The following is a 15,781-nucleotide window of genomic DNA, read 5'->3' on the forward strand; positions in this document are numbered from 1 at the left end:
TGAAGGTGGAATTAAACCGCTGAGCCCCCCGGGCTGCCCTCAACTGACAAATATTTGTGGAGCACATTCTCTGCGTCTGGTATTGTGCTGTGAACATAAAAAGATAGATCAAACCCGATACCTATCACAAAGCCATTTATTTAGAGAAATACCTTGAAGAGACGTTCTCAAATCCTCTTTAGACTGGGCCATAACTTATACAAAATCCTACACTAATATAAATGAAAAACTCCTTCATGATCACCTGACTTCCTTCCACTCACCTAACCACCGGTGAAAGTAGTGCACAGAGGAAACTGAATTACCTAGGCTGCACTGTTCGTGTAAAGCTAGAACTAAATTCCAATGGAAATAATAGTGATACACACTTTAAACTACAGTAAACTATTTCCTAAATTGCTTAGAATTATTAGAACAGATGTTGTTAAGTGGATGAAGACTTTAAACATTCCGTTTTTATCCCTGAATATGATTTGAATCAATGAAAGTTGCCCTCACCTGTCTCCCTGGTCTTTAACTGATCATTACAGATGGGAAACTTACTCTGGCCATCTTCTGGAGTGTGGTCCCACGACATGGATTTGGGCAACTGGAGATCTTCCTGCATCAATAAATCTTTCTGAGATGGAACTGGGATCTCTAGTTAGATATTCACACTAAAAGACCAAAATCTGTATAGTGATGCTTCTCTTATGTGTGTGTCGCATTTCACAGAAGGATTACACCTGGAGCCTGAGAAGGGGTCCTACGTTACTTGTTCTCTCTCTCAATCTCTCTCTCTCTCTCTCTCTCTCTCTCTCTCTCAGGATTCTATGACCTTATAGCTATGCCTCGGCTTCTGATCTGGATTGCAAGGCTCTATTTCTATATTCCTGATGCCAAGAGGAACTGTCAGCAATGTGTATGCATCATCCCAGCCCGAGGGAATGGCTAGCCAGGTGATTAGGTAGTGATCTGGAGAGGATTGTGAAACACAGAAAGTCCAAGTATAATTCCCACTAGGTAACCCCTTTTAAAACTTTATTGAAGGGATCCCTGGGTGGCGCAGCGGTTTGGCGCCTGCCTTTGGCCCAGGGCGCGATCCTGGAGACCCGGAATGAATCCCACGTCAGGCTCCCAGTGCATGGAGCCTGCTTCTCCCTCCGCCTGTGTCTCTGCCTCTCTCTCTCTCTGTATGACTATCGTAAATAAATAAAAAAAAATTAAAACTTTATTGAAGGCTACTTGGTAATTTACTAGTTAAAAATATGCAGGCCATTTTTAGAGCTTTACGTTATTTACTCAAAGTTGGTATAAAGGAAGGTAGTTGATGCTCAGTATCACTATATTGGACCACTAGCCCAAGTATACTAAGTTTATAAAACTATTAATCTGTTTTCCTTTAAAATTTCATTTTTAATTTGCAGAAGCTCAAGTATACAAGCAAAATATTTAGTTTAGTGGCACAGTAAACATCCTGCTTCAGTCCTATTATGACACAAATGAGTTTTAAGGGAATTAGGTGTTGAAGCTTGACAGGAGGACACCTGTGTGGCTCAGCGGTTGAGTGTCTGCCTTCAGCTCAAGGCATGATCCCAGGATCTAGGGTTGAGTCCAACATCAGGTTCTTTGTGGGGAGCCTGCTTATCACTCTCCTATGTCTCTGTGTCTCTTACAAATAAATAATAAAATTTTTTTTAAAGGAGGCTTGACAAGAATTGGTGAATATGCCTTTGCGATGCATTATAACATTTGTTACTAAATTACAGGATGAACTTTCAGGTCATGCCTAAAATTCTCTGTGTTTGAGTGGCACAAACACAACAACAATAAATGCTCAAATATGATTCATCCCATTTAGGCAAAAAGGATTATCATGTTGCATCACAGAAGTGCCTTTTATTGTTGTTCGCAATAGTAATTGCTTGACTCTCTAGGTTAAAAATAAAGGGGCTGCCTAGACAAGGAATGGCCAACTGTGAAAGTGTGGTTTTTCCTGAATTCTCCGCTTAAATTCTTTTTGAGATGAAAAACTGTCCATTCCTCTTTCTCTCTCTTCATTAGCTTTCTGTTCTTTCCTTCTTCCATCCCTTCCTTTCCTCTTTCCTAAGTTCCCTTTTTCTTCATTTCCTTCTTTCTTTTCTTCAAAAACACATTTGATCAGAGAAAGACAAATGTGTGATTTCATTAATATGTGGAATCTAAAGAAGCTGAACTTGTAGAAACAGAGAGTAGAATGGTGGTTATCAAGGGAGATGGGTGGGGAAACTCAGGAGGTGTTGTGAAGGGGTGCAAACCTGCAACCAGGAGATGAATAAGTTCTGAGGACCTAACGCATAGCCTAGTGATTTTAGTCAATGATTACTTCAAAACCGCTAACAGACTAGATCTTAAATGTTCTCACCACACACACACACACAAAAGAAATGATAATTCCATGATATGATAGAAGTCTTAGCCAAAGTTATGGTGCTAATCACGGTGCAATACATGAGTGCCAAATTAACATCTTTTATACCTTAAACTTACACATTGTTATGTGTCAATTACTTCACAATTTGGAAAAAAAGAAAGAAAGAAAGATTGCTCAAGCAGTTATTCTTGGTTGGACACTGTGCCAGATCCTCCAGATACAAAGGCCATCCAATAATGGGACAGCCCTAAAAACAAGAGAGAGTTGCAGTAGATATGGTGAGTGTTGTGCTCATTAAAGATAAGCACACCATTTTATGAGATTAATATGAGAACCAATTAATAAAACTCTACAAGGATTGGATCAGAGACAACTTCCAAGAAGGTAAGACTCTTAATCTGAGTACTGAAGGCAAGGAGAAGGTCCATAATTCCAGCAAAGGAAACAACATCTTCAGAGGCATAGAGATATGAGGAAGCTGCCAACAGTTTAAAGGCGCAAACAATGGCACAAGACTGGGGCAATAATTATGATAGCCTCAAAAGTATGATGTTAACAAGAACATTTCTTAAAACACTTAAAATGTGTCTTGAGAATGCACATATCACCTAAACATGAAGTTCTTGTGTCACGGCTGCTTTCAATATGAATGGAGGAGTTCCCAGGTATTTTACTGTCATGTGGCAGAGGCCTGCAGCCAAAAACCCTAATTCTCCTTTCTGTCCTGTGATTCTCTAGGATCAAGCAATCATATAGCCTTCTTTGAGCCTTCATCTCCCTTTTTTTCTTTATCTCCCTTTTAACATAATATTTAATAATAGTGATATAACATAAGCAGTCTCACTTTATGTAGAAATGCTTAGTAGAGCTGTACAAATAGTTTTGTGTAGTTTTTTGTGTAGAGCTGTTACTATCTATCCTCACTGTATACTCAAAGGAGCATCAAGAGGTTACGTTGCTTGCACGCTCATAAGTGGTGAGCTGAGCTTGATGAAGGTGACCTACTCTCTCTGTCCTACTTCTGACCATACTCTTTGCCCTACTCTCCCCAATTATCTGAGCTCACATATTGTCTTAGAATGCTTATCATCTTCCTCTGGTGTTTGTTGAAAGACTTTATAATTAGATATTCGGGTGATCTGCTGATGCTTGGTGGAACACCCAAATGGCAAGAGGTCTACCCCATTTCCAGCCACATAATAAGCACTCAGCAAATGGTTGTTAAATTAATGAATGCCAAGAAATAAAAAATGGGAGGAGGGGCAAGATGACGGAAGAGTAGGGTCCCCAAATCACCTGTCCCCACCCAATTACCTAGATAACCTTCAATTATCCTGAAAATCTACGAATTCGGCTTGAGATTTAAAGAGAGACCAGGGATCCCTGGGTGGCGCAGTGGTTTGGCGCCTGCCTTTGGCCCAGGGCGCGATCCTGGAGACCCGGGATCGAGTCCCACGTCGGGCTCCCGGTGCATGGAGCCTGCTTCTCCTTCTGCCTGTGTCTCTGCCTCTCTCTCTCTCACTGTGTCCCTATCATAAATAAATAAAAATTAAAAAAAAAAACAAAGAGAGACCAGCTGGAATGCTACAGTGAGAGAAGTTCGCGATTCTATCAAGGTAGGAAGACGCGGGGGAAAAAGAAATAAAGAAACAAAAGGCATCTAAGGGGGAGGGGCCCCGCGAGGAGCCGGGCTGAGGCCGGGGCGAGTGTCCCCAGGACAGGAGAGCCCCGTCCCGGAGAAGCAGGAGCTGCACCAACCTTCCCGGGCGGCAAGGGGCCCGCAGGGAGTTAGAGCAGGACCCAGGAGGGCGGGGATGCCCTCGGGCTCCCTGGGACACTAACAGACACCTGCGCCCGGGAGAGTGCGCCGAGCTCCCTAAGGGCTGCAGCGCGCACGGTGGGGCCGGAGCAGCTCGGAGGGGCTCGGGCGGCGGCTCCGCGGAGGGGGCTGCGGGCCGGGAGCAGCTCAGAGGGGCTCGGGCAGAGGAAGAAGCTCCGTGCGGAGGGGTCTGCGTGGCTCAGGGGGCAGCTCGGAGAGGCTCGGGCGCGACTCCGCTGAGGGGGCTGCGCGGCCGGGAGCCCGAATCCAACAGCGCAGGCCCCGGAGCACTGGGCGACGGGACACAGCCCAGGATCCGGCCTCCCCCCGGGACAGGCAGAGGCCGGGAGGGCCCAGGACAGCGAGGACGCTCCTGCCCCGAGATGAGCGGATCAGCGGCCCCAGCCCGGAGCCTCCAGGCCCTGCAGACAGAGAGCTCCGGAGTTACTGCGGGGGCTGACTCCAGGGCTCCAGAGCTGGCCTCGCCACTAGGGGCCTCACGGGGTAAACAACCCCCACTGAGCCCTGCACCAGGCAGGGGGCAGAGCAGCTCCCCCAAGTGCTAACACCTGAAAATCAGCACAATAGGCCCCTCCCCCAGAAGACCAGCTAGACCGTCAAGTTCCAGGGGAAGTCAAGGGACTTAAACTATACAGAATCAGAAGATACTTCCCTGTGTTTTTTTTTTCTTTTTTCTTTTTGATTTGTTTGCTTCCCCCACCCCTTTTTTTTCCTTTCTTTCTATTTCTTTCTTTTTTTATTCTCTTTTTTCCTTTTTTTTCTTCATTTTTTCCTTTTCCTTTTTCTCTTTTCTTTCCTTTTTTCCCTCTCTCTCTTTTTCTCCTTTTCCCAGTACAACTTGTTTTTGGCCACTCTGCACTGAGCAAAATGACTAGAAGGAAAACCTCACCTCAAAAGAAAGAATCAGAAACAGTCTTCTCTCCCACAGAGTTACAAAATCTCGAATACAATTCAATGTCAGAAAGGCAATTCAGAAGCACTATTATAAAGCTACTGGTGGCTCTAGAAAAAAAGCATAAAGGACTCAAGAGACTTCATGACTGCAGAATTTAGATCCAATCAGGCAGAAATTAAAAATCAATTGAATGAGATACAATCCAAACTAGAAGTCCTAACAACAAGGGTTAACGAGGTGGAAGAACGAGTGAGTGACATAGAAGACAAGTTGATGGCAAAGAGGGAAACTGAGGAAAAAAGAGACAAACATTAAAAGACCATGAGCATAGATTAAGGGAAATAAACGACAGCCTGAGGAAGAAAAACCTACGTTTAATTGGGGTTCCCGAGGGCGCCAAATGGGCCAGAGGGCCAGAATATGTATTTGAACAAATCATAGCTGAAAACTTTCCTAATCTGGGAAGGGAAACAGGCATTCAGATCCAGGAAATAGAGAGATCCCCCCCCTAAAATCAATAAAACCGTTCAACGCCTCGACATCTAATAGTTAAGCTAGCAAATTCCAAAGATAAAGAGAAGATCCTTAAAGCAGCAAGAGACAAGAAATCCCTGACTTTTATGGGGAGGAGTATTAGGGTAACAGCAGACCTCTCCACAGAAACCTGGCAGGCCAGAGAGGTGTGGCAGGATATATTCAAGGTCCAAAATGAGAAAAACATGCAATCAAGAATACTTTATCCAGCAAGGCTCTTCATTATACTTAGATAATAATACACTTATACTTGGTGACTTCAATCTAGCTCTTTCTACACTCGATAGGTCTTCTAAACACAACATCTCCAAAGAAACGAGAGCTTTAAATGATACACTGGACCAGATAGATTTCACAGATATCTACAGAACTTTACATCCAAACTCAACTGAATACACATTCTTCTCAAGTGCACATGGAACTTTCTCCAGAATAGACCACATACTGGGTCACAAATCGGGTCTGAACTGATACCAAAAGATTGGGATCGTCCCCTGCATATTCTCAGACCATAATGCCTTGAAATTAAAACTAAATCACAACAAGAAGTTTGGAAGGACCTCAAACATGTGGAGGTTAAGGACCATCCCGCTAAAAGATGAAAGGGTCAACCAGGAAATTAAGGAAAAATTAAAAAGATTCATGGAAACTAATGAGAATGAAGATACAACCGTTCAAAATCTTTGGGATGCAGCAAAAGCAGTCCTGAGGGGGAAATACATCGCAATACAAGCATCCATTCAAACTGGAAAGAACTCAAATACAGAAGCTAACCTTACACATAAAGGAGCTAGAGAAAAAACAGCAAATAGATCCTACACCCAGCAGAAGAAGAGAGTTGATAAAGATTCGAGCAGAACTCAATGAAATCGAGATGAGAAGAACTGTGGAACAGATCAACAGAACCAGGAGTTGGTTCTTTGAAAGAATTAATAAGATAGATAAACCATTAGCCAACCTTATTAAAAAGAAGAGAGAGAAGACTCAAATTAATAAAATCATGAATGAGAAAGGAGAGATCACTATCAACACCAAGGAAATACAAACGATTTAAAAAACATATTATGAACAGCTCTACGCCAATAAATTAGGCAATCTGGAAGAAATGGACGCATTCCTGGAAAGCCACAAACTACCAAAACTGGAACAGGAAGAAATAGAAAACCTGAACAGGCCAATAACCAGGGAGGAAATTGAAGCAGTCATCAAAAACCTCCCAAGACACAAGAGTCCAGGGCCAGATGGCTTCCCAGGGGAATTCTATCAAACGTTTAAAGAAGAAATCATACCTATTCTACTAAAGCTGTTTGAAAAGATAGAAAGAGATGGAGTACTTCCAAATTCGTTCTAGGAGGCCAGCATCACACCTTAATTCCAAAACCAGACAAAGACCCCACCAAAAAGGAGAATTACAGACCAATATCCCTGATGAACATGGATGCAAAAATTCTCAACAAGATACTAGCCAATAGGATCCAACAATACATTAGGAAAATTATTCACCATGACCAAGTAGGATTTATCCCCGGGACACAAGGCTGGTTCAACGCTCGTAAAACAATCAATGTGATTCATCATATCAGCAAGAGAAAAACCAAGAACCATATGATCCTCTCAATAGATGCAGAGAAAGCATTTGACAAAATACAGCATCCATTCCTGATCAAAACTCTTCAGAGTGTAGGGATAGAGGGAACTTTCCTCGACATCTTAAAAGCCATCTACGAAAAGCCCACAGCAAATATCATTCTCAATGGGGAAGCACTGGGAGCCTTTCCCCTAAGATCAGGAACAAGACAGGGATGTCCACTCTCACCACTGCTATTCAACATAGTACTGGAAGTCCTAGCCTCAGCAATCAGACAACAAAAAGACATTAAAGGCATTTGAATTGGCAAAGAAGAAGTCAAACTCTCCCTCTTCACCGATGACATGATACTGTACATAGAAAACCCAAAAGCCTCCACCCCAAGATTGCTAGAACTCATACAGCAGTTTGGTAGCGTGGCAGGATACAAAATCAATGCCCAGAAATCAATGGCATTTCTATACACTAACAATGAGACTGAAGAAAGAGAAATTAAGGAGTCAATCCCATTTACAATTGCACCCAAAAGCATAAGATACCTAGGAATAAACCTAATCAAAGAGGTAAAGGATCTATACCCTAAAAACTATAGAACACTTCTGAAAGAAATTGAGGAAGACACAAAGAGATGGAAAAATATTCCATGCTCATGGATTGGCAGAATTAATATTGTGAAAATGTCAATGTTACCCAGGGCAATGTACATGTTTAATGCAATCCCTATCAAAATACCATGGACTTTCTTCAGAGAGTTAGAACAAATTATTTTAAGATTTGTGTGGAATCAGAAAAGTCCCCGAATATCCAGGGGAATTTTAAAAAAGAAAACCATATCTGGGGGCATCACAATGCCAGATTTCAGGTTGTACTACAAAGCTGTAGTCATCAAGACAGTGTGGTACTGGCACAAAAACAGACACATAGATCAATGGAACAGAATAGAGAACCCAGAAGTTGACCCTGAATTTTATGGTCAACTAATATTCGATAAAGGAGGAAAGACTATCCATTGGAAGAAAGACAGTCTCTTCAATAAATGGTGCTGGGAATATTGGACATCCACATGCAGAAGAATGAAACTAGACCACTCTCTTGCACCATACACAAAGATAAACTCAAAATGGATGAAAGATCTAAATGTGAGACAAGACTCCATCAAAATCCTAGAGGAGAACACAGGCAACACCTTCTTTGAATTCAGCCACAGTAACTTCTTGCAAGATACATCCATGAATGCAAAAGAAACAAAAGCAAAAATGAACTATTGGGACTTCATCAAGATAAGAAGCTTTTGCACAGCAAAGGATACAGTCAACAAAACTCAAAGACAACCTACAGAATGGGAGAAGATAGTTGCAAATGACGTATCAGATAAAGGGCTAGTTTCCAAGATCTATAAAGAACTTCTTAACATCAACAGGAAAGAAACAAACAACTCAATCATGAAATGGGCAAAAGACATGAACAGAAATCTCACAGAGGAAGACATGGACATGGCCAACATGCACATGAGAAAATGCTCTGCATCACTTGCCATCAGGGAAATACAAATCAAAACCACAATGAGATACCACCTCACACCAGTGAGAATGGGGAAAATTAACAAGGCAGGAAACCACAAATGTGGGAGAGGATGCGGAGAAAAGGGAACCCTCTTACACTGTTGGTGGGAATGTGAACTGGTGCAGCCACTCTGGAAAACTGTGTGGAGGTTCCTCAAAGAGTTAAAAATAGACCTGCCCTACGACCCAGCAATTGCACTGTTAGGGATTTGCCCCAAAGATACAGATGCCTTGAAATGCCGGGACACCTGCACCCCGATGGTTCTAGCAGCAATGTCCACAATAGCCAAACTGTGGAAGGAGCCTCGGCGTCCATCGAAAGATGAATGGATAAAGAAGATGTGGTTTATGTATACAATGGAATATTACTCAGCCATTAGAAATGACAAATACCCACCATTTGCTTCAACGTGGATGGAACTGGAGGGTATTATGCTGAGTGAAGTAAGTCAATTGGAGAAGGACAAACATTATATGTTCTCATTAATTTGGGGAATATAAATAATAGTGAAAGGGAATATAAGGGAATGGAGAAGAAATGTTTGGGATATATCAGAAAGGGAGACAGAACATGAAGACTCCTAACTCTGGGAAATGAACTAGGGGTGGTGGAAGGGGAGGAGGTTGGGGGGGCGGGGTGAATGGGTGAAGGGCACTGAGGGGGGCACTTGACGGGATGAGCACTGGGTGTTATTCTGTATGTTGGTAAATTGAACACCAATAAAAACTAAATTTATTTTAAAAATTAAAAAAAAGAAAAGAAAAATGAATTAATGGGTGAATGAATATTAAAAGATCAAAAAATCACGAGGAGTTATTTACTAAAGGAATATCTCCAAGGAAATCTTTCCTTTAAATTAAAAGCAAATGTTGTGGTGGCATGCTGACTTCTCTCCAATAAAATTCCTCATTTCTAGGGCTCTTAAAGGAAGAATTTTGGTAATGGGAGGTCAGATTTTCTTACCACATTGGCCCATTCACAACGTGTACTTTGGAGCTAAGTGATAAATGTGCAATCTTATTCTCCACATATGCTGGAAATATGAAGTCAATTATCCTCCCATGATTTCATGAATCCGACTTGTCTTTGTCTCCTTTCAGTTAGTTCAGTAACCCCCAAAGGACCACATGAGCTGGTAAGAAGGGACAGATTTACCCCTAATATTTGTTTGACCCAGAGCAAGATAAAACAGAGCCCATGTAACATATGTCTAAAAGCTTTAAATCACAGGAACAACATTTAAATAAACAAATTTCCATACATTGAGTCAACGTTCTCATGCTCTCATAATCACTACAAGAACAGTTTCATGTTTAAAATCCTCAGGCTCAAGGGGAGAGTATGAGATGTTGGAGCAGTAGGAGACCTGAGTTTTTCTGGTCCAAGGAGTTCAGCTAGATAGTTATCAAACTATTTTGAACACCTGCAAGCACAACCAGAGTGTAAGAACAGAATTGCTCCAATTTTACAAATAGAAAAGCAACCACTTTCTGCAAGAATTACAGGATGGAATAACTCACCTCAAAAAAGGAAACAAGAAGCAGTGATGCCTGCTAAGGAAGTAAAAGTTGAAATCAAGGAGGCTTTTAATAAGATATGATTTTTAAAAATGGAGGCTCTAACTGCTAGGTAAAAGGAGAAAAAAATGAGTGGGAAATGTCAGAGAGTGAGACAGAACATGAGAGACTCCTAACTCTGGGAAATGAGCTAGGGGTGGTGGAAGGGGAGGTGGGCAGAGGTTGGGGGTGACTGGGTGACGGGCACTGAGGGGGGCACTTGATGGGATGAGCACTGGGTGTTATTCTATATGTTGGCAAATTGAACACCAATAAAAAATAAATTTATAAAAAAAAGTGGCAAAGGAAAAATTAGTGATAGAGAAGACAAATTGATGAAGATAAAGCAATTAAGAAAAATAAAGATACAGAACTACTGTATTTTGAGGGAAGAATTCCAGAGTTAAGTGATACCATAAAGCAAAATGATATTAGAATATTTGGGGTCCCAGAAGAAGAGGAAAGAAACGGAGGAGTGGAAGGTATGTTGTGGCAAATTATAGCAGAGAACTTTCCTAATCTGGGGGAGGAAACAGCCATTCAAGTCCAGAAGACACAGATAACCCGTCAAAATCAATTATAAATATGTCAACATCAAAACATATAATAGTGAAGCTTGCAAATCACAGAGACAAAGAGAAAATCCTGAAAGCAGCTTGGAACAAGAGGTCCATAACGTACAAAGGCAGAAACATTAGACTGCCTGCAGACCATCAGCAGAGACCTGGCAGGCCACAACAAAGGACTGGCATCATATATTCAGGGTGTTATATGAGAAAAATATGCAGCCAAGAAAATGGTATCAAGCAAGACTGTCATTCAAAATAGAAGGAGAAGGGCACCTGGGTGCCTCAGTGGTTGGGCATCTGTCTTTGGCTCAGATTGTGATCCCAGTGTCCTGGTGTCGAGTCTGACATTAGGCTCCCCATAGGCAGCCTGCTTCTCTCTCTGCCTGTGTCTGCCTCTGTGTGTCTCTCATAAATAAATAAATAAAATCTAAAAAAATAGACGGAGAGATAAAAATCTTCCAAATAAACAGAAACTAAAAGAATTTGTGATCACTAAACCAGCCCTGAAAGAAATACTAAAGGGGATCCTTTTACCAAAGAGAGAGCCCAGAAGTAACAGAGATCAGAAAGGAACATAGGCAATATACAGGAAAAGTAGCTTTACAGGTAATACAATGGCAGTAATTCATGTCTTTCAATAGTTACTCTGAATGTGAATGGGCTAAATGCACCAACCAAAACACAGGGTATCAGTTGGATAATAAACAAGACCCATCAATATGCCTTCTGCAAGAGACTAATTTTAGACCCAAAGACACCTGAAAATTTAAAGTGAGGTGGTGAAAACCACTTATCATACTAATGGACATCAAAAGAAAGCTGCTGTGGATCCTTATCAGACAAATTAGATTTAAAACAAAGACTGTAGTAAGAGATGAAGAGAGACACTGTATCATAATTAAAGTATCTATCCAACAAGAAGATATAACAATTTTAAATATTTATGCCCCTAACATGGGAGTAGCCAATTATATAAGCCAATTAATAACAATTAAAGAAACATATTACTAATAATACAATAATAGTACGGGACCTTTACACCACACTCACAGCAATGAACAGATAATCCAAGCAGATGAACAAGGAGACAAAGGTTTTGAATGACACAATGGACCAGAGAGGCTACACAGGTATATACAGAACATTCCATCCTAAAGCAAAAGAATATAAATTCTTCTCAAGTGCACATGAAACATTCTCCAGAATACATCACATACTGTGTCACAAATCCAGTCTCAACTGGTACCAAAAGATTGGGATTGTTCGGGAAGAGTAGGGTCCCCAAGTCACCTGTCCCCACCAACCTACCTAGAAGATATAAAGCTAAAACATGACAAATGCACATCCCATTTTCATTACTTAAGAAAATTTTCAACAGATTGGACAATTCATTGAGAAAACTTCAAAGTTAAACATTATAATGAAATGCTAATCAAAAATCTCTCTGCTCTATGAATTCTCAGCTTTTCTTCAGACCTCTTTCTCTTCTTAATGCATGTGCTATTTCATGATGATCATACTGCTCTGACTGAAGTTGCTTTTGCTAGCAATCAAATAAAAGCTCTAGATGATTTTATCATCAGGGATGCTATGATCTCTTTAAATTTCATTTTTCACTCATCCACAAAGATTTCCTTTTGAATCTCCATCATATTTGCATTTTCATATATTATTATGATATTTATCACTTAAATTTACAATAAAACATGTAGTTAAAAATTGAGCCAAATGCATTACCTTCAATGGCATCAAATTTATCTGCATCATCTTAAATTCTGACCAGAGCAAGAGAGAACAATCACAAATGGGGTGATGCTTGAAGTGAATTTTTCTGTAGTATCCAGATGATGTCCACTGGGAACTCTACCACCACCATGGAGAACATGATATCTCAACTTGAAACACATATCTAAAAGTTTGTCATCATCTCTGCTCCTTCTGCTGATGATTCTAATGTTTCATGCATGCACTGAGTTTGACATTATTTCAACATTTTTTAAAATTAAGCTGATTCAGTAACCACAAACTAGAAATTTCATTAAAAATAAAGCAATTCTATTCATATTTCAGCATCAAAAGGGACTCATGATCTGATCTCCATGCCATCACTGCCACCACAGAAAACAGTGAATAATGATTTGATGTAACCTGAAGCCTAGTGATGATAAAAAATAGCCTTTCTTAAGAATTTCATCCCTGCTCATACTGGCAAAGCCAAGCCTCACAGGCAAATGTTCATCCCTGAGCTGAACTGATAAAATCTTAATTCATGGTCTAGCAAGAATGATTTATCAGGTTCAATTTTTTTTTTTTATTAAAAATAATGCTCTAGTAGAAAGCTGCCAAATATGATTGACATCAAGTAGAAAATTGAAGCAGTGCTCATAAAGTCCCCCATGATTTTCACAGAAATACAATCACACAGCAGCACACTATCTCCTTGATTCCAACATTCATTCAATCACTAGACTAAAGCTGACTAAACTGGCATTGCATCAATGACCACTTTAGTCAACCCTCATTTAATGGTATGACAGTGAATTATGGCTATATTCATAATGAGGAGTCATAGTTTTAGTCCACATACCTCCAGGAGTCTCTATCATCAGCCCCAAATGAATTTAGATCAAATGACTTCTTGATCTGCAAAGTCAGTTACTTTAAAACTAAACTTAAATCAAACAACAGCAATACTGATGAAGTAAAAGTGAAAATGCAATAAAATTTCTCCAAAATCATTCTGAAAATTTTAAACATAAAAAAGAAACCTACTTTTATGCAAATTCTGATGAAACATTACTAACTCAAATTTATATTTCACTGATTTAAAATGAAGACATATTTAAAATAGACAAAATTGAAAATACATCAAATATCACTATTCAATTAGAGTCAAAAATTAATCCAAGAGAAGTTAAAGACCTGGCACCCATGGTGGTTTCAGTCTCTAAGGCATCAGGTCACTTTGGCTGGGCTAAGCTCATGAAATCAGGAGATTTTTCTGGGAGATCCTGCAATGGCTTCTCCAAAATGCTCAGTCTTGCAGATTCTTCTTGCATAATATTCTCTCTTTCTCTCACAATTTTTGATCCTCTCTCTCTCTTCTCAAAAAAAATAAAATTACAAAAAAAATAAAAAAAAAATTTTTAGAAATTTAAATTATTCATCAAATAAAAATAAAAATTAAAAAGATATCAAAAGTTGATACATGCTTTTGCACAGAGTGTACATGTATTTTTCATTCACAAATCAATATACTGATCCCAGTCTCATACAATAATGCAATGATTTTTGCCTAATCATCCAATTTTTTTCCATTCCATTGCACACTCCAGATACATAATCTCAGCTATCTAAAATTTTCTCAATATATTCTGATTCTCTTTCATTTTTTTCCAATTTTTATCAGAATTCTCTTCTCTCTGTTCATCTTTTTTAATTCTTAAATTCTACATATCTTTGACAGAAGAAATCTATCTGGATCTATGATTCTCAAATTTTGCTTTGAGTTTATTTTTTAAGAATAATTCATATCTAATTTAAATGATATTGTCAGTCATTTAATAGTATATATATTTCTCATTCTAGATTTAAATCTTAAATATCAGACATATCTTCACATTCTTTTCAGATTTCTCATCACACTCCTAAATATCTTTCATGAATTTTTTTTTTTAAAACTGACTCAACTAACTTATGGATTTCATGCATACATATGTTTTAAAACAAATTTTTATACTTTAAAAAATTTAAATTCAAATATGAACTCCATTAAAAAATTGTTTAAAAAATTTTCCTTTATTTATATTCTTTTTTAATTTTAACTGAATATTTTTTTATTTAACAGAGAGACAGACATATTAAGAAGAATCAATTAAGACAAAAGATGAACTGACAGAGGAATCTTCTTATGCATGAAGCATTGATATTCAGTCATAAATCCCAGACCTTCTTGATCTTCTGATCCTTAATCCTAATTACATAAAGACAGATGCAAATACAACTGAGCCACTCAGGTGCCTAACCATATTTTTAACATTTTTAAAATCAATCTCCCACTCTCTCAGCAGACTCTGCTGCACCATCAGACATGACATGCAGACATGTAAATTGAAAACCTTTTCCTATCTTTTTTATTGTTATTTGATTCTCTTACAATTTAGCCATTCTGAATTTGAGGTTCTATTCTCAGCTGATTTTCATTTTGCTTTTTCTTTTGCATGATTTCATTGACTTCATTGATGCATTTCTTCATCTGATCTGCAAGACTATTCATCTATTTCTTTTTAAGAAATGCATGTTCATATCAATCTGCAGTTCTTTCCTTTTTTTTTTTTGTTTTCAAACTGTTTTTATCTGAAATTTCAAAAGGTTAAATCAATTGGATTTTGTCCTATAGATCACATAAAAAAAAATTTTTCTATCACTGTCCATTCTGTCAACTAGTCTTTGATCAGTTTTGACTTTTCTCTTTTTCTATTAAAGCTTTTTATCTAATATGATCATCTGTACAGAAAAATGTTCCTGCTTTTTCATTTTTCTTTATTTTTTAAAGAAAGTTAGATAATAAATAAAATTGAACTAGATTATATTCACAGAATCTATGCTGCCTCTTATCTCAAAAGTTTTCTTTCATTGATTCACATTTAGTATCTTTTTTCTCATTTTGAATCTATTTCATCATGTGAATTTTTGATCATAAAAGCAGACAGATCAGATAAAATTCAATTTTGAGATATGCTTGCATGAATAATTATTTCCAATCATCATTAGAGTTATCTATTTATCTTGAATATTTTCTCTTATCTTTTATATGAATCTACTTTAATGAATCATAGAGACAA

Source organism: Nyctereutes procyonoides, unplaced genomic scaffold, assembly GCF_905146905.1.
Source record: "Nyctereutes procyonoides isolate TBG_1078 unplaced genomic scaffold, NYPRO_anot_genome, whole genome shotgun sequence".
Classification (NCBI taxonomy): Eukaryota; Metazoa; Chordata; class Mammalia; order Carnivora; family Canidae; genus Nyctereutes; species Nyctereutes procyonoides.